Raw genomic sequence first — 19,878 nt, 5'->3', positions numbered from 1 at the left:
ACACGCTTCCAATGTGCGTTCACCGCTATGTCGCCATCCGCGGATGCGACCATCATGATGCTTTAAACAGAACCAGGATTCATCCGAAAAAAGGACGTTTTGTCATTCGTGCACCCAGGTTCGTCGTTGAGTACACCATCGCAGGCGCTCCTGTCTGTGATGCAGCGTCAAGGGTAACCGCAGCCATGGTCTCCGTGCTGATAGTCCATGCTGCTGCAAACGTCGTCGACCTGTTCGTCTAGATGGTCCTTGTCTTGAAAACGTCCCCGTCTGTTGACCCAGGGATCGAGACGTGGCTGCTCGATCCGTTACAGCCATGCGGATAAGATGCCTGTCATCTCGAATGCTAGTGATACGAGGCCGTTGGAATCCAGCACGGCGTTCCGTATTACTCTCCTGAACCCACCTATTCCATATTCTGATAACAGTCGTTGGATCTCGACCAACGCGAGCAGCAATGTCGCGATACGATAAACCGCAATGGCCATAGGCTACAATCCGACCTTTATCAAAGTCGGAAACGTGATGGTACGCATTTATCCTCCTTACACGAGGCATCACAACGACGTTTCACCTAGAAACGCCGCTCAACTGCTGTTTGTGTATGAGAAATTGGTTGGAAACTGTCCTCATGTCAGCACGTTGTAGGTGTCGTCACCGGCGCCAACCGTGTGTGAGTGCTCTGAAAAGCTAATCATTTGCATATCACAGCATCTTTTTCGTGTCGGTCAAATTTCTCGTCTATAGCACGTCATCTTCGTGGTGTAGCAATTTTAATGGCCAGTAGTGTATTTCCTTCAGCAGTATTATGCACTTGGGTAGAAAAACGATGCCAACCGAAGACCGAGAGCACAAAAATGCGCTGCGTAAGGCTGGGGCAGCCGAAATAGAGGTATAGCGGCGGGACAGCGCCACCTGGTCGTATCGGGAAATTATGGAGGTAGGAAGCTCTGAACTTCATGTCTAGTGGCAATAAACCGGAAACTACGTGTTTGGTGGCAGTAAACAGGACTACATATTTCGTGCCAATAAAGTGGAAACTGCATGTCTGGCGGCAAGAAACTGGAAACTGCAAACTGCGTCTCTGGAGACACTGAATTAGAAACTCTGTATCTGGCGACAGGAAACTGGAATCTACATGTCTGGTAGCAATGAACTGGTAACTACATATCGTTGGCAGGACACTGGAAACTGAATATCTGGTGCCAATAAATAGGAAACAGCATTTTTGGCGTCAGGACATTGTAAAATCCGTGCCTGGTAGCTGGAAACTGGAAGCTACATGCCTGGTGACAGAAAACTGGAAATTCATGTTTTGTGGCAGAAACTGGAAACTCCATATGTGGTGTTGAGGAACTGGAAACAGCACATGTGGTGGTTGCAAAATGGGAGCTTCATTTCTGATGGCAGGACACTGAAAAAGCATCATATGTGGAGACAAGGAACCGGAAACCGCACTTTGTAATGAAATTCGTAATAAATAAACCATCACAATTTGAGGAAATTAGTGGTGTGGGGGTAACAACACTCTCGGAGAAGTGACCTTTGGTACTGATCACTAAGGCTGCCGATGGCTGAGAAATAACTTCAGTAGCAAGCCACAAACGTCTTTCTGCTTTTGGTCAATCACATAAAATGTCTGAAAGAGAGAAAGGCAATTTTAAGTCCCATCTAAAATAGCTTCTTCTAAGCCACTCTTATTCTGTGAACGATTTTTTAAAATTCTTCTAAGAATAAAGATTTTAGTCTTTAGTATTGCTCACGTAACAAATGATATATTCAACTTTTTTCACGCGTCTTAACTTATGCTTACGAATTTTGAATATTAATGGAATTCGTAAATGGGGCGATCAGAACTGTACAGAGAGACAAGGAAGAAAGGATGCTACTCCTGACTCTAATGGAACGTAGAAGAACTACTGAAACTCGAGTACGACGGAAGTTAGTAACGTAATACCGCAGGTTAAGAAAGCGAAATGGAAATTTGCAGGCATGGGTGACAAAATGATGGGAGGTGTACGAGGGCGGCCGACGAGTGGAGCCTGGAAGGGGCAGGGACAGGGAGGGGGAGGGAGGGAGGGGGGGAGGTAGGGAGTGGTGGAGGTAGGGGGGGGAGGGAGGGAGGGAGGGAGGAGGAGAGTGAGTGGGCGACGAGGGCCGCTTCATTTTGCGGACTCTGCAGCAACGCACGAGCCCTCCATTCTCCATAAATTACTGCTCGACTTGAAGAATTTGTATCTGACCGGAGACTGAAATAGCTGCATGTTATTGTAGTTGTTATTATATTAAAAATTAAAAAATAAACAAGTGCCGCAGTTCTCTTATTATTAACATTCGGCTCAAAATCGCTCAGTATGCAATGCCGAAATGCGCAGCGTCAGAGTGTCTGTGACGGTGATCTTCCGCTAGGTAACTGATTAGGCCACTGCAACAGGTGGCGGCGTCATCCTACACACAAGCCGACGGCAGCTGCTGCGACGGCAAACGGGCGTAACCAGAAGCACGACGAGTAAGGCCTGGCAGTGGGAGGCAGGGTTCAGTGGGGCTCCCGTTTGAACACAACACGGAGACGGCGAGCCAGTCCCTCACAGATGGCTAGCGTAGCTTACTCGAATGCCGCGCACGGAGTCCGGCATCAGTTTCACTTCAGGTACTTGTCGATACGCTACGGACATCGATAATCTAGTCTGGCTTTGACAAATAGGCACTACGGTTCATAACATAGCAAACATCGTTTCATAGTGAACAAGATGCAGGTTGTTGTTGTTGTGGTCTTCAGTCCTGAGACTGGTTTGATGCAGCTCTCCATGCTACTCTATCCTGTGCAAGCTTTTTCATCTCCCAGTACCTATTGCAACCTACATCCTTCTGAATCTGCTTAGTGTATTCATCCCTTGGTCTCCCTCTACGATTTTTACCCTCCACGGTGCCCTCCATACTAAATTGGTGATCCCTTGATGCCTCAGAACATGTCCTACCAACCGATCCCTTCTTCTGGTCAAGTTGTGCCACAAACTTCTCTTCTCCCCAATCCTATTCAATACTTCCTCATTAGTTATGTGATCTACCCATCTAATCTTCAGCATTCTTCTGTAGCACCACATTTCGAAAGCTTCTATTCTCTTCTTGTCCAAATTATTTATCGTCCATGTTTCGCTTCCATACATGGCTACACTCCATACGAATACTTTCAGAAATGACTTCCTGACACTTAAACCAATACTGGATGTTAACAAATTTTTCTTCTTCAGAAACGCTTCCTTGCCATTGCCAGCCTACATTTTATATCCTCTCTACTTCGACCATCATCAGTTATTTTGCTCCCCAAATAGCAAAACTCCTTTACTACTTTAAGTGTCTCATTTCCTAATCTAATTCCCTCAGCATCACCCGACTTAATTAAACTACATTCCATTATCCTTGTTTTGCTTTTGTTGATGTTCATCTTATATCCTCCTTTCAAGACACTGTCCATTCCATTCAACTGCTCTTCCAAGTCCTTTGCTGTCTCTGACAGAATTACAATGTCATCGGCGAACCTCAAAGTTTTTATTTCTTCTCCATGAATTTTAATACCTACTCCGAATTTTTCTTTTGTTTCCTTTACTGCTTGCTCAATATACAGATTGAACAACATCGGGGAGAGGCTACAACCCTGTCTTACTCCCTTCCCAACCACTGCTTCCCTTTCATGTCCCTCGATTCTTATAACTGCCATCTGGTTTATGTACAAATTGTAAATAGCCTTTCGCTCCCTGTATTTTACCCCTGCCACCTTTAGAATTTGAAGGAGAGTATTCCAGTCAACATTGTCAAAAGCTTTCTCTAAGTCTACAAATGCTAGAAACGTAGGTTTGCCTTTCCTTAATCTTTCTTCTAAGATAAGTCGTAAGGTCAGTATTGCCTCACGTGTTCCAGTGTTTCTACGGAATCCGAACTGATCTTCCCCGAGGTTGGCTTCTACTAGTTTTTCCATTCGTCTGTAAAGAATTCGTGTTAGTATTTTGCAGCTGTGACTTATTAAGCTGATAGTTCGGTAATTTTCACATCTGTCAACACCTGCTTTCTTTGGGATTGGAATTATTATATTCTTCTTGAAGTCTGAGGGTATTTCGCCTGTTTCATACATCTTGCTCACCAAATGGTAGAGTTTTGTCAGGACTGGCTCTCCCACGGCCGTCAGTAGTTCCAATGGAATATTGTCTACTCCGGGGGCCTTGTTTCGACTCAGGTCTTTCAGTGCTCTGTCAAGCTCTTCACGCAGTATCGTATCTCCCATTTCATCTTCATCTACATCCTCTTCCATTTCCATAATATTGTCCTCAAGTACATCGCCCTTGTATAGACCCTATATATACTCCTTCCACCTTTCTGCTTTGCCTTCTTTGCTTAGAACTGGGTTTCCATCTGAGCTGATGCAGGTATCGAATGGAAACTACGTGTTTGCTCCAGAATAATATGACCTTTTGTGCTCTATAACCTCCCCGCCCTCCCCCCACAATACATGGATGAAAATTGAATGTCTTGCATCTCAGACACCCCGACTGGACGTTATCAAACTGATTCTACAGTATTTTTACGCCTTTGTGATACATACGTACATACCGGCGATCACAGATTCTGAAGATCCCGTGCCGACCCACAATGTTCTTCCACAAGAGGCGATCGAGTGCACTTTGTATCCTGCTCTCCAGGACACCCAGCTGCCGAAGACGGTTCTGCAGTTCTCTCTGCGACCGTTTCGTCGGTGTTACAATTGGACGGAGACCAGCAGGTCCTCCCGTAAGCACAGCTTGAGGCCGGCACGCTTCTCCACTCTGTTCGGTTGTTTCATCAGGTCACACAATTCACGGCTCTTTCTACGTCTCCGAGTGTTCTCTTCAGAGAGTCCAAAGGTCTTTCTCATGGTTTTCCGTTCAAAGATCATCTTCGTTTGCAGTGCTCAAGGTTTATGCCCCATCTAACAACACTCGTCCTACCATTGCATTGTAGACTTTAAGTCTGGTCTCCCTTCAAAGTTTTTTTCTGACATTATCTGCTTGACACTGACAAAACAGTGATTAATTTGTTGTTTTAAATTATTATGCCTGTTCAAGAGGGTGCAAAATATTTAAAATTTTGCACTCTGACTACGTTCCGTACGCCTAGCGAAATGGGGCGTTATTGGTTCTTCCATCTTATCCACATTAATCATAATCCACATTTCCACCTCTCACTCCGCTAAGGCTTCAGTGCTTCCGCATCCAAATGAAAAACTGGTGGTCAAACAACAATGCGTTGTCTTATTCCTGTTCTGACGCTGAATTTGTGGGACAGTGCCACTGGTATTTTCTTGGCTTTTGTTTCCACTGTACGCACCTTTACCAAGTTCCTTACTTGGTGTGGCAAGCTCCCTCAGGATGTTGCACACACTTAATGTGTTCACCAGAAGAAATGAACCATTCGACATTGGGCATTTATACTCGGACTTTGTAAAAGCGTACGGGCGCATTTTCTTCGACCCAGCCCTCCCCTTTCCGAAGTGAAACACATTAAAGGAACGTTACAACAGATAACTATTCCGCGAATTAAACTGTCTGGGACTGAGATACGAAAACTAATTGACGAGCGCAGTGTTCATATAATCTGTTATACTATAGAAATAATAGGCTCCCACAATTATCTGCAGATGTTTGTGATTAAAATAGGAAATTCACTGCGACTAAGGTGGCACAGCTGTGTGACAAGCACATGATCACAGTAGCAGGTGCGGCGCCGCAAGTATGGACCACTGCAGAGCTGTATCGCGAGGCTGGGAGGAAGCCGCGCCTCCCGCAGTTCCGAGTCGCCTCTGCCCTGAGGTAGCGACTAAGGTGGCATGGGGGCAGGGCCAGGGGGGGCAGGGGGGCAGCCCTGCTGGCGGTCTGAGGCTGCCCACTAGTAGTAACGACTAGAGTGCTGCCTACTCGCCGTGACGCAGCCCGTGTCAACCGTAGGGCAGTGAAGACACTTCCGCCCAAGCCTCAGCCGTATCAGAATTGCGACGAGTGTCTACGAACTTGTGTTTTCCAGTGACTGTAGGGTAGCCACGGTACACCCGTTCTGCACTGTCAGTTCTCCACTCAGTAATTGTGGCTCATTTAGTGCGTTCTGAGCCGGAAGTCCACGTTTGCAATTTCATAGCTACAGCCGAGCCAGGCGACCAGAGACAAGTTTTATTGTAATTAATAAGATACTACTTATCCGGACTGTTCTAATTAACTGTATTATTACTAGCCACGTCATTGTCCATGTAACTGGACACAACAGAAGTGAAGAACGCGCCGACAAAATGGATGTAGTAAGCACATACGCGTAGCATTCTCATCCCATCGTACTTCACGCAGATAAACTCGTGGAGACAGCTCTGTATGAACTAGGTGTGTATCTCCTTGTGGCAACAGATGCGAGTGCAAAATCCTCTCTGTGGCACAGTAGACAGACTGACGAACGAGGTGAGATACCAGAGGACGCAGTACAGGAACTACAGACCTCTTTCTTTTTTCTTTCTTTTTATTAAGTCTAGATGGCCAGCCGTGTACATTAGAGTATGGTTTCTTAAATATCGATAGTTGACACATACTACATTATCAATAGCATTTTTAAAATCTGTAAGTATGTCGAATAACTATCGACAGTTTCGTACAGCTATTTCAAATGAAAAGTAACTTTCTAAGAATTTCTTATTCTTTTAAATAATACAGGACATACAAATTTTGTTTTATAAAAAGTAAGATATTTTACAACTGTCCTTCAGTATTTTGATAAAATACAAAATTACAAAATATACAATCTTTGTTTTATAAAAAGTAAGGTACTAAATACTTTCTTTAGTCCCGTCTCTCATTCATTATTTCTCCTGTCTTGGGGAAAACTCTCTCATCAGGAAGTGAAGTCTCTGGACAGCACAAATATTTAGTGTGGCCGTTACACACAACGTACTTTTACATTTTGCTCGTTATTCTAATACGCAGGCCTGCTAGTCTATTAAAGGTTTTTCTAAATACTGACATACTACAATTGTGGAATCCTCCACTAGTGCCACGTTATCGACGTTACGCTGTTCCCAATACGGCAAAAAAGAAAGAAAGAAAGAGAGAGAGAGAGAGAGAGAGAGAGAGAGAGAGAGAGAGAGAGATCATCCGATTTCAAACTGGTATACGTATCAGGAGACGTGTTAGAACTGCTCATGGGTGCATCTGTTTCAGATATTATTTCTTTGTGTTGATGCGATGATTACAGTATACTCTTTCTGAAGTAATTGTGCAGCGTTGTCTTGCTCTTGAAATGCCCTGGAACCAAGCTTTATTAAACCTAGAATCTAATTATGTCCCAAGCATATTAAAAGACCGTGTGTTAAATGGTTCCAGTCTTCGACTGACTGATTTAATCAAGGAAACCAGAACACTTAGTGCTCCATTAATTGTTAAATTGCTTTCAAAGTCTGACACCTTTGCAAAAGAAACGGAATAAGAGATATAATTATGGAGGAGTGAGGTCTGACTCCCCTGAAATTGTTGTTGTTGCTACTTGAAAAGGTTCAAAAGACTTATTATCTGTTGCACAGCTCAGTAATTTTCTACTGTGAAGGAAGGTGTTGCTTTTGAACTTTCATTCATAGCAATCGCAAGCTCACTTGGTACTTCCAGAATTCTTTTGAGCATGGAGTTTGAGCAGTTCCATCGAGTCAGCACCTCTTGTATCAGTTTCACTTCTTTTTGTTTGCTCTTTTTTGAGCATTGCCCTGTTTGTTATTGGTTAGTATAGAGTTATGAAAGAAAGTCACAGTAGCTTCCATTTCCCATAAAATTTTGGTCTCGTACTATTTAGGTGTACAGTGGGCAAAACACAATCTTTAAGATTCCAGCAGTTGTTTACATAGCTGCAGCGTTGTCTGTAACCACTACTACTGGCTTATCACAAATATTATATTCTAGTAAGATCTGATTGATTACCCGAAAAATGTAATGTTAAATGCCAATACGTCGGAAAATTGGCATATTATTCCCCAAAAAATTCTTTCTTCAATGTCTTATTCTCTGAAAAATTACTTTGATATATAAAAAATAAGTCTTTTAAAAATGGGGGTAATATAGTATTTGTCGATGTCAATTTGAGCTTCAGCGTCTTAGAAGCACGGGGAAAGCAGGAGGAGGAAGAGGTAGAAGAAGAAGAAGACGAAGAAGAGGGGTGCGGGAGGGAAGTGTTCACTGGTCTGCATGCTTGCTCATGAACTGCAGCAGATATGAAACAAACTGCGCACGGGAGTATCAAGGTTCGGTGAAAGGGCATTCAAGAGACCCCGGGTGGCTTCGGCACTCATATGTTGTTTCTCATTGAAGTTGACACTCAGTACGAAACAATAAGGCGATCATTCTACGGCTGCTACATCGCTGAGGTCGGCAGCACCCGTAATCTTAACGCAGCGGGCATGAAGTACAGGATTTCTTGGGAGTTTCGCTGTTCACTGAGGGAAGCGCTCGGAGCGGCATAATGAGCACAACAGTAACGAAGGGTAAGGGAAGGTGTGGGGCACCTTCGCCCATCATACCATGTATTCCTGTAACATACCCGGACCGCTCAAGTTTGCGCTTGAGAGATCTTGAGAGACAGCGTTTCGCCAGCTTCACAATACTTACGATACAACGGCTTCCTTTACACTATGTTGTCTTCAGTCCTGAGACTGGTTTGATGCAGCTCTCCATGCTACTCTATCCTGTGCAAGCCTCTTCATCTCCCAGTACCTACTGAAACCTACATCCTTCTGAATCTGCTTAGTGTATTCATCTCTTGGTCTCCCACTATGATTTTTACCCTTCACGCCGCTCTCCAATACTAAATTGGTGATCCCTTTGATCCCTTGATGCCTCAACACATGTCCTACCAACCGATCCCTTCTTCTAGTCAAGTTGTGCCACAAACTTCTCCCCAATTCTGTTCAATACCTCCTCATTAGTTATGTGATCTACCCATCTAATCTTCAGCATTCTTCTCAAGCACCACATTTCGGAAACTTCTATTCTCTTCTTGTCCAAACTATTTATCGTCCTTGTTTCACTTCCATACATGGCTACACTCCACACAAATGCTTTCAGAAATGACTTCCTCACATTTAAATCTATACTCTATGTTAACAAATTTCTCGTCTACAGAAACGCATTGCTTGCCATTGCCAGTCTACGTTTTATATCCTCTCTACTTCCACCATCATCAGTTATTTTGCTTCCCAAATAGCAAAACTTCGTTACTACTTTAAATGTCTCATTTCCTAATCTAATTCCCTCAGCATCACCCGATTTAATTCGACTACATTCAATTATCCTCGTTTTGCTTTTGTTGATGTTCATCTTATATCCTCCTTTCAAGACACTATCCATTCTGTTCAACTGCTCTTCCAAGTCCTTTGCTGTCTCTGACAGAATTACAATGTCGTCGGCCAACCTCAAAGTTTTTATTTCTTCTCCATGGATTTTAATACCTACTCCGAAGTTTTCTTTTGTTTCATTCACTGCTTGCTCAATATACAGATTGAATAACATCGGGGAGAGGCTTCAATCCTGTCTCACTCCATTCCCAACCGCTACTTCCCTTTCATGCCCCTCGACTCTTATAATTACCATCTGGTTTCTGTACAAATTGTAAATAGCTTTTCGCTCCCTGTATTGTACCCCTGCGACCTTCAGAATTTGAAAGTGAGTATTCCAGTCAACATTGTCAAAAGCTTTCTCTAAGTCTACAAATGCTAGAAACGTAGGTTTCCCTTAACTTTTCTTGTATGATAAGTCATAGGATCAGTATTGCCTCACGTGTTCCAATATTTCTACGGAATCCAAACTGGTCTTCCCCGAGGTCGGCTTCTACCAGTTTTTCCATTCGTCTGTACAGAATTCGCGTTAGTATTTTGCAGCCGTCACTTATTAAACTGATAGTTCGGTAATTTTCAAATCTGTCAACACCTGCTTTCTTTGAGATTGGAATCATTATATTCTTCTTGAAGTGTGAGGGTATCTCGCCTGTCTCATACATCTTCCTCACCAAATGGTAGAGTTTTGTCAGGACGCTCTCCCAAGGCTGTCAGTAGTTCTAATCGAAATGTTGTCTACTCCCGGGGCCTTGTTTCGACTCAGGTCTTTCAGTGCGCTGTCAAACTCTTCACGCAGTATCATATCTTCCATTTCATCTTCATCTACATCCTCTTCCATTTCAATAATATTGTCCTCAAGTACATCGCCCTTGTATAGACCCTCTATATACTCCTTCCACCTTTCTACTTTCCCTTCTTTGCTTAGAACTGGGCTTCCATCTGAGCTCTTGGTATTCATACAAGTGGTTCTCTTCTCTCCAAAGGGCTCTTTAATTTTCATGTAGGCAGTATCTATCTTACCCCTAGTGAGACAAGCCTCTACATCCTTACATTTGTCCTCTGGCCATCCCTGCTTAGCCATTTTGCACTTACTGTCGATCTCATTTTTGAGACGTTTGTATTCCTTTTCGCCAGCTTCATTTACTGAATTTTTATATTTTCTCCTTTCATCAATTAAATTCAATATTTCTTCTGTTACCCAATGATTTCTACTAGACCTCGTCTTTTTACCTATTTGACCCTCGGCTGCCTTCACTACTTCATCCCTCAGAGCTACCCATTCTTCTTCTACTGTATTTCTTTCCCCCATTCCTGTCAATTGTTCCCTTATGCTCTACCTGAAACTCTGTACAACCTCTGGTTCTTTCAGTTTATCCAGGTCCCATCTCCTTAAATTCCCATCTTTTTGCACTTTCTTCAGTTTTAATCTACATTTCATAACCACCAGATTGTGGTCAGAGTCCACATCTGCCCCTGGAAATGTCTTACAATTTAAAACCTGGTTCCCAAATCTCTGTCTTACCATTATACAATCTGTCTGTAACCTGTCAGTATCTCCAGGCTTCTTCCACGTATACAACCTTCTTTTATGATTCATGAAGCAAGTGTTAACTATGATTAAGTTATGCTCTGTGCAAAATTCTACCAGACGGCTTCCTCTTTCATTTCTGACCATATTCAGCTACTACGTTTCCTTCTCTACCTTTTCCTACTACCCAATTCCAGTCACCCATGACTATTAAATTTTCGTCTCCCTTCACTATCTGAATAATTTGTTTTATTTCATTATACATTTCTTCAATTTCTTGGTCATTTGCAGAACTAGTTGGCATATAAACTTGTACTACTGCAGTAGGCATGGGCTTTGTGTCTATCTTGACCAGAATAATGCGTTCACTATGCTGTTTGTAGTAGCTTACCCGCATTCCTATTTTTTTATTCATTATTAAGCCTATCCCTGCATTACCCCTGTTTGATTTTGTATTTATAACCCTGTATTCGCCTGACCGAAAGTGTTGTTCCTCCTGCCACCGAACTTCATTTATTTCCACTATATCTAAATTTAACCTACCCATTTCCCTTTTTAAACTTTCTAAGCTACCTGCCCGATTAAGGGATCTGACATTCCACGCTCAGATCCGTAGAACGCCAGTTTTTTTCTCCTGATAATGACGTCCTCTTGAACAGTTCCCGCCCGGAGATCCGAATGGGGGACTATTTTCCCTCCTGAATATTTTACCAAGAGGTTCAAATGGCTCTGAGCTCTATGGGATTTAACTTCTAAGGTCATCAGTCCCCTAGAACTTAGAACTACTTAAACCTAACTAACCTAAAGACGTCACACACATCCATGCCCGAGGCAGGGTTCGAACCTGCAACCGTAGCGGCCGCGCGGTTCCAGACTGTAGCGCCTTTAACCGCTTGTCCTCCACGGCCGGCTTTTACCAAGAGGACGCCATCATTTAACCATACAGTAAAGCTGCATGCCCTCGGGAAAAATTACGGCTGTAGTTTCCCCTTGCTTTCAGCCGTTCGCAGTACCACCACAGCAAAACCGTTTTGGTTAATGTTACAAGGCCAGATCAGTCAATCATCCAGACTGTTGCGCCTGCAACTACTGAAAAGGCTGCTGCCCCTCTTCAGGAACCACATGTTTGTCTGGCCTCTCAACAGATACCCCTCCGTTGTGGTTGCACCTACGGTACGGCCATCTGTATCGCTGAGGCACGCAAGCCTCCCCACCAACGGCAAGGTCCATGGTTCATGGGGGAGGTCCTTTACACTATAACTGAGCGTTATCCATTACCACTGGAAAGACAGCAATACAGTAATTGTAATGCCACGACCAGTGGAGCGTAGTAAACCGGTATGAAAGGCAATACCTACATTATTTAACGTAGCAAATAAACCAACGCACATGTACCTGAAGGGAGAACCGCAAAGACGCTATAGTGAAACGTTAAAAACCAATAAACCTGTTTCGCAGCAGCGAAGGAACCAATTCCACAATTGTTGCTGCATCTGAGTTACAAACGGAAATAATCTACAACATATTCGCGTTTGAAGCAAAAGTAATTACATTTACAAAAATATTTGTGCATCAGAAAGTCGGATAGTCTAAGAATGGTCGAATCATTGGGCTCCATACAAACATTTTTACGCGTCAAGGGAAGTGCTTATGACGGTAAGAACAGACGACAAAAGAAATACATGCTTCTCGGGCATGAAATGTCTGCTTGTATTTCCTGTTGTCAGCGAAGTAAGCTGCAGTTTCTCTCAAATTTAAACATGTTTCTTCATGAACAAACAACAGCTTAAGACACTGAAAGAGTGAATTTCGGATGTTTTTGGATTTATTTCTCGATAGTTCCTGGCCTTTGGTAATTTAGTAATGCATGGAACATGAAAATATAATTATTTCTTTACTTAATGAGAAAAGTAAATCGGTGACAAGCGAAAAATACTAATCGTTTCATATCGGCATCATTCGGAACTCTTCGTGGCGACAGCGTTCTTTGTCTCACTGGTGCCATCGACAGCGATTCAACAGTTGTGGGTGGCACTATGTTTGCGTGAAAAAGTAAGGCAGCAGTAGCCGAGCGCGACAGTCGCAGCAACAGATAAGTAAACCGCTTCTGTGACATTTACGAGTTCCTAACCAGGAGCGAATTTTATTATAACATCTGTCTGCTTTAATACTTTAGTTTCTTGAGTTTCTGCGTGTAAATTTAAAATCTAATGGCCGCAGTTCTCGCATTTTAGTTTGTGTCAGAATGTAAGCCGATTTTGTGATATCTTACAAGTTCCCTATCAGGGGCAAATTATTTAGTTTCGCCTCAGTGCTTCTGTAGTTCGGTTCTTGGATATCTGCGTATTACTAGACATAGTTCGTGCGTCCCCCCATGAACCATGGACCTTGCCGTTGGTGGGGAGGCTTGCGTGCCTCAGCTATACAAATAGCCGTACCGTAGGTGCAACCACAACGGAGGGATATTTGTTGAGAGGCCAGACAAACGCGTGGTTCCTGAAGAGCGGCAGCAGCCTTTTCAGTAGTTGCAGGGGCGACAGTCTGGATGATTGACTGATCTGGCCTAACCAAAACGACCTTGTTGTGCTGGTACTGCGAACGGTTGAAAGCAAGGGGAAACTACAGCCGTAATTTTTCCCGAGGCCATGCAGCTTTACTGTATGCATGGAGAGTTGAATCAAACGAGTCTCAGGACTGCAGACCACAACAACAACAGTTCGTGCGTTTTCGTCATTAGAGCTGCGCAGCACGTGCCGATAGTCCGTTTATCTGCATAGTTTAGTTTCCCACGGTCTTTGTTATGGACAGGGACTGCGATTGTTGTGTGCAGATGCCGAGTTGGTGACACTTCGCCCTCAGCTTCGGGCTGTGATGGCTTCGGTTACACAGCTTGAGGCTGCAGTGGATGGGCACCACCGTTGTGGGCCGACCGTGGGGATCCAACGGACCTCCATCGCGTCAGAGTCCTCCGGTCGGTCCTCACTGGGGGGAACCCAGTTACTGCTCGCACTGAGGCTGACCCCTCACCTGTGGTCGAGTGGGAGGTCGGCCCCGGGGCGAAGCAGGCGGCGAAAGACTTCCCATGCGGCCGCACGTAAGGCCTCCCCAGTTCGTCTGACAAACAGGTTCCAGGTGGTGTCTGTGGCTGACACTGTCTCTGAGCCGGATGCTGTCGCCTGTCCTGTTTCAGAGGAAACCACGCAGCTTGCAAGATCCGGGCAATCGCAGAGGGTGGGAGCTCCAACTTAAGGCGTTATGGGGCCCCTTAGGGACTTGGCTGACAAGGAGGGTAAGAAAACGAATGTGCACTCCGTGTGCATACCGGGTGGAGTCATTCCGGATGTGGAAAGGGTCCTCCCGGATGCCATGAAGAGCACAGGGTGCAGCCAACTGCAGGTGGTTGCTCACGTCGATACCAATGATGTGTGTCACTTTGGATCAGAAGAGATTCTCTCTGGTTTCGAGCGGCTAACAGAAGTGGTAAAGGCTGCCAGTTTTGCTTGCAAGATGAAAGCAGAGCTGACCATTTGCAGCATAGTCGACAGGACCGATTGCTGACCTCTGGTACAGAACCGCGTGAAGGGTCTGAATCAGAGGCTCAGACGGTTCTACGATCGTGTAGGCTGCAGATTCTTCGACTTGCGCCAAAGGGTGGTTGGGTTTCGAGTTCCACTGATTAGGTTAAGTGTCCACTATACGCAGGAGGCGGCTACACGGGAAGCAGAGGCTGTGTGGCATGGACTCGGTTTTTTTTTTTCTGTTTGTTAGAGGGTCTCAGGAAAACACAAGATGGGCTTCAGTCACAAAGGGTGCAGGCTGAACACAGGAAAAACATAGACACAGGAACCATTGGTAAAACAGCTGCAAATTGTCGTAGCTGTGTTGGGAAAGTACCAGAACTCCAAGAGCTAATAGAAAGCACTGATGCTCAAATCGTTATAGGCACTGAAAGTTGGCCAAAGCCGCATATAAGCTCAACTGAAATTTTTGCGAAGAACCTAACGGTGTTCCGAAAGATACGCTAAACACGGTTGGTGGTGGCATGTTTGATGCTGTCAGAAGTAGTTTAACTTGTCGCGAAATTGAAGTAGATACTTTCTGTGAGTCAGTATGGGCAGAGGTCATTGTTGGCAACCGGAATAAGGTAATAATTGGATTCTTTTACCGACCTCCCAGTTCAGATGATGCAGTTCAGGTTCAAAGACAACTTGAGTTTGATTTCAAACACCTACCCGACTCATACAATAATAGTTGGTGGTGACTTTAATGTACCCTCGATATGTTGGCGAAAATACATGTTTAATTTTTCTAAACGCATTCTCTGAAAATTATTTCGAGCAGTTAGTTCATGAGCCCACACGAATAGTAAACGGTTGTGAAAACACACTTGGCCTCTTAGCAACAATTAATCCTGAGTTAATAACCAGCATCAAAACCGATATAGGGATTAGTGAACACAGGGTTGTCGTAGCGACACTGAATATTGTAATCCCCAAAACCACGAAAAAATAAGCGAAAAATATACCTATTAAAAACACCGATAAAAATTCACTTGACGCCTTCCTAAGAGACAATCTCCACTTATTCCAAATTAATAATACAAGTGTAGACAAGATGGGGCTTAAATTCAAAGAAATAGTATCGGTAGCAATTGAGAGGTTTATGCCAAATAAACTAACGACGGAGCTGATACTCCTTGGTGCACAAAACGGGTTAGAACACTGTTGCAGAAACAACGAAAGAAACATGCCAAATTTAAACAGACGCAAAATCCCCAAGGTTGGCGATCCTTTGGAGAAGCTCGAAACTTAGCACGGAGTTCAATGCGAGACGCCTATAACAGTTTCCACAACGAAACTTTGTCTCAAAACCTGGCAGAAAATCTAAAGAGATTCTGGTCGTATGTGAAGTATGTTAGCGGCAAGAAACGATCAATGCCTTCTCTGCGCGATAGCAATGTAGATTCTATCGAAGACAGTGGTGCCAAAGCAGAGTTACTAAACACAGCCTTCCGAAATGCCTTCACAAAAGAAGACGAAGTAAATATTCCAGAATTAGAATCGAGAACAGCTGCCAACATGAGTAGCGTAGAAGTAAATATCCTCGGAGTAGTGAAGGAACTCAAATCACTTAATAAAAGCAAGTCCTCTGGTCCAGACTGTATACCAATTAGGTTCCTTTTGGATTATGCTGATGCATTAGCTCCATACTTAACAATCATACACAACCGTTCGCTTGACGAAAGATCCGTACCAAAAGACTGGAAAGTTGCACAGGTCACACCAATATTCAAGAAAGGTAGTAGGAGTAATCCACTAAATTACCGGCCCATATCGTTAACGTCGATATACAGCAGGATTTTAGAACATATATTGTGTCCGAACACTATGAATTACCTCGAAGGAAACGGTCTATTGACACACAGTCAACATGGGTTTAGAAAACATCGTTCCTGTGAAACACAACCAGCTCTTCATTCACATGAAGTGCTGAGTGGTACTGATAATTGATTTCAGATCGATTCCGTATTCCTGGATTTCCAGAAGGCTTTTGACACTGTACCACACAAACGGCTCTTAGTAAAATTGCGTGCTTGTGGAATATCGTCTCAGTTTTGTGACTGGATTCATGATTTCCTGTCACAGAGGTCACAGTTCGTAGTAATTGACGGAAAGTCATCGAGTAAAACAGAAGTGATTTCAGGCGTTCCCCAAGGTAGTGTTATAGGCCCTTTGCTGTTCCTTATCTATATAAACGATTCGGGAGACAATCTGAGCAGCCGTCTTCGGTTGTTTGCAGATGACTTTGTCGTTTATCGACTAATAAAGTCATCGGAAGATCAAAACAAACTGCAAAACGATTTAGAAAAAATATCTGAATGGTGCGAAAAGTGGCAGTTGACCCTAAATGGTTCAAATGGCTCTGAGCACTATGGGACTCAACTGCTGAGGTCATTAGTCCCCTAGAACTTAGAACTAGTTAAACCTAACTAACCTAAGGACATCACAAACATCCATGCCCGAGGGAGGATTCGAACCTGCGACCGCAGCGGTCTCGCGGTTCCAGACTGCAGCGCCAGAACCGCGCGGCCACTTCGGCCGGTGACCCTAAATAACGAGGAGTGTGAGGTCATCCACATGAGTACTAAAAGGAACTCAAACTTCACCTACACGCTAAATCAGTCCAATCTAAAACCCGTAAATTCAACTAAATACCTAGGTATTACAATTATGAACAACTTCAATTGGAAAGAACACATAGAAAATGTTGTGGGGAAGGCTAACCAAAGACTGCGTTTTATTGGCAGGACACTTAGAAAATGTAACACACCTACTAAGGAGACTGCCTACACTAAGTTTGTCCGTCCTCTTTTAGAGTACTGCTGCGCGGTGTGGGATCCTTACTAGATAGGACTGACGGAGTACATCGAAAAAGTTCAAAGAAAGGCAGCACGTTTTGTATTATACCCAAATATGGGAGAGAGTGTCACAGAAATGATACAGGATTTGGGGTAGAAATCATTAAAAGAAAGGCGTGTTTCGTTGCGACGAAATGTTCTCACGAAATTCCAATCATCAACTTTCTCCTCCGAATGCGAAAATATTTTGTTGACACCGACCTACACAGGGCGGAACGATCACCACGATAAAATAAGGAAAATCAGAGCTCGTACGGAAAGATATAGGTGTTCATTCTTTCCGCGCGCTATACGTTATTGGAATAATACAGAATTGTGAAGGTGGTTCGATGAACCCTCTGCCAGGCACTGAAATGTGATTCGTAGAGTATCCATGCAGATGTAGATCCGATTGTTGTGTGGGGTTTAAATAATGAAATAAGTGACGAAGAAGCCACGGTTGACACACTGGGGCATCTCCCACGACACCCCGAAGAGTTACAGGCTTTACGGGCAGCATTCTTCCTCGTGACACTCGAAAAATTATTAATCAACTTGCAGATTGCTGTAAACAAAAAAAAGAAAAAAAATGATGGTGAGCTAATTCATCCTCTTCACATGTTTCAAACAAGGGGTTTTAACGTTATTGGGTTAGCGCTTAAGAAGTAGCTACAGGGTTGGCAGTTTTAGCAAAATCATTCCCGGGAATTCACCATCAGCTCTTGGCAAGAAGAAATTAGTTTTCATAATTTGGATTTGCAGCTCCTTGTGTTGACATGTTTGCAGTTAAAATTGTAGGATGTGAGGTCCGCCAGTTACCATGTAAAAGACAACACAAGCAGCTAAGAAGCGTACAGAAAACAGACACACACACACACACACACACACACACACACACACACACACGCAAAGATAAAATGTAAACAAAATTCAAATTTGGCACCGAAGTCTGGTGAACAAATGAACACTTACTGGGACACACAACAAACCACAATGAGACTGTGTTTTGGTGAAGTGAAAAGTGTTTTACTACCTTATTTGTGGAAAATAGGTGTTATATTTACGTGTGCATTACGACACCTCACCATGATGTGGAGAATAAAAGGACTTGCCACACGAAAACGTAAGTAAAAACGCATATAGGAGAGAAAACATCGCGACAAACCAAATTACATTCTAGAGGATAGGTTAACGCCCAGCAAAATTTTCTCATCAACATCGTTTTGTTGCAGTTGACAAGCTACCTGTAGTAAATAATAGACAAATGATACGGAAAATTCATGCACACCAAGTGTAAAGGTATTAACAAAAAGAAACGAACTATTGTTTCAACTAAACATCCTCATAATTTTGTAATCATTTAACAGAAATATTCACATTACAGAATAAATAAAACGGAGACCCACTGATGATGGCACAGTGGTGCTGAAACGTGTTTGGGTACTGAAAAAAACGGTGTTTTGCATAACTGGCGGACCTCACATCCCACAGAGATTAGTTTTGTCTCACCTCCATTAAAACATTTACATTTCGTCCGAATTACTTATAAATATGCATTGCAATACTGTTAAAACTGACAGCATGTAAATACAGATGTATATTTTAAAACCACACAAATAAACTTGACACTAGGCAGGTTGTGATTTTACTACATTCAGTTTTTTGGTAACTGGTGCATCTTTGAAGGAACAAGCTCAGTTAATCGAACACAACACAGTCAGCCAAAATATGAACGATATTTGTAATTCTGCGAAAGGAAAAGTGGCATAGGGCCATTAGAATTTCATCGATGTTTTGTATTTTCGAATCACCTTATGCGTTAACATGTACAGTTGAAGACACTTGTAAGCACAATGAGTACTCAGAACCAGAAATTACATTAGCGGGTGTGTCTGATTAATAACGATAGTAATTGCATTTATTTTAAAATTGGTTATGCAGTACAGTCAAAAACGCTCAACAAATATTTTAAATGTCGTTTTACCTCTACTACCTGTTTTGTAGTGCAACAGCGTTATTTTCATTTGTATTTCTTGTTACACGTAAGTATGCACATACAATTGAAGATGACTATCTTTATAATGCTTATTCATGAATCCATGTTATTTACGTTGCAATTTACGAGATACGCACGACGATGAGTTATCTATCATCATTAGGAGCAAAATTACAAAATTCCGTGTCACACGTTATCCCTCGCCCCCTCCGCCCACAGAGGCCAATCTATTAACAATAAACGTTAATAAAGACGCCACCATATTTGATGTTGATTAAATACCTCCACACAATAGATTTCCTGTGCACTCCACACGCCATGGAGGTAACAGAATCCGCCAATTTTTCGCGCTCCGATTAGAGCAAATTTGCATTGTAAGCGATATGACTATCGATTGTTAAAGAAGTCTATTGATCGTGTAGATAGTTCAGACGCTATCGATAGCTGATAGTTTATCGATGTTTAAGTAACACTATATTAGAGAGACAAGCATGTGTAGCCACTAACACAGATGTCACTTTAGCAAATTGTATGGCGGTCCAGTGACCAATATGCAGTTGTCATCAAAGGGATAA

The 19,878-nt window shown here is 43.2% G+C and overlaps 1 protein-coding gene across 1 annotated transcript in view; it reads right to left on the bottom strand.

The window, feature by feature from the left end:
* LOC124605243 (transient receptor potential-gamma protein-like) overlaps positions 1–19,878 on the bottom strand; it is a 454,685-nt gene that overhangs the window by 398,615 nt on the left and 36,192 nt on the right. The gene's annotated exons all lie outside the window — the stretch shown is intronic.

The sequence above is a fragment of the Schistocerca americana genome, chromosome 3 (assembly GCF_021461395.2).
Source record: "Schistocerca americana isolate TAMUIC-IGC-003095 chromosome 3, iqSchAmer2.1, whole genome shotgun sequence".
Taxonomy (NCBI): Eukaryota; Metazoa; Arthropoda; class Insecta; order Orthoptera; family Acrididae; genus Schistocerca; species Schistocerca americana.
This window is presented reverse-complemented; position numbering and strand designations above follow the sequence as displayed.